Source organism: Petaurus breviceps, unplaced genomic scaffold (genome assembly GCF_028583685.1).
Source record: "Petaurus breviceps papuanus isolate PSGF00001 unplaced genomic scaffold, PetGlider_PUasm1.0 221, whole genome shotgun sequence".
Classification (NCBI taxonomy): domain Eukaryota; kingdom Metazoa; phylum Chordata; class Mammalia; order Diprotodontia; family Petauridae; genus Petaurus; species Petaurus breviceps.
In genome coordinates, this window is record NW_027185877.1 from 14469973 (window position 1) to 14470920 (window position 948).

The window sequence follows — 948 nt, forward strand, 5'->3', positions numbered from 1 at the left end:
CTCAAACCCCACCCGCCCCTAATCCAATACGGTGGCAAGACCTATCAATTTCACCTCTTCGTCATCTCAGTCAATCTCATGGAGAGAGGTGTACTCTAACCAGACCTATGCATGAAGAAGACTAGTTGGGCAGATGTGAAGAACTGACTGGATAAAGGGGATATTGGAGGCAAGAAAATTTATTGGGAGGTGATTAAAGGCAAATAGTTATGATGTGTTGGGTGGAAGATGCTGCAGTAGTTAGAGCCCTAGGCCTGTAGTCAGGAAGATCTAAATTCAAATTCAGTCTCAGACACTGTGTGACCCTGGGCACACCTGCCTCAGTTTCATCAACTGTAAAATGGAGATAATAATAGCACCTACTTCCCAGGGTTGTTGTGATGAACAAATGAGATAATATTTGTAAAGCACTTAGCACAATGTCTGGCACATCATAGGCCCTTAATAAATAGTTGTTTCCCTTCTTCCTCCCTCACTTCCTCCTTCCCTACTACTTACATTCTTCCTTCTAGGGACCTGTATTAGTGTGGTGGCAGAAGGACTAAAGAGATGGATACAAGAGCTATCTCAAAGGTAGAATTGAGAGGGCATTAACACTGGATATGAGAGGTAAGGGAAAGAGAAGAGTCAGAGAGAACAACAAGGTTTTGACCACAGGGTGGTTGTAAGGGTTTGGGAATTTAAAGATGTTCCATGCCCCATTGGACTTGCTGACTTAGCAGGAAAGGGTGGGGCAAGAGGAAGCAGAAGTCTAGCTAGAGTGTGTGCGGTGACTGGCAGCAGTGGCGGTAGCAGCAGCAGCAGTAGTGGCCAGCAGTGGCAGCAGTAGTGGTAGCAGCTGAGGTGGAGGCGCAGGCATGAACCCCTTTTTTGAGCCACACAGAATTTCTGCTAAGGACTCCTGCTGCCACTGCTGGCCACTACTGCTGCTGCTGCTACCGCCACTGC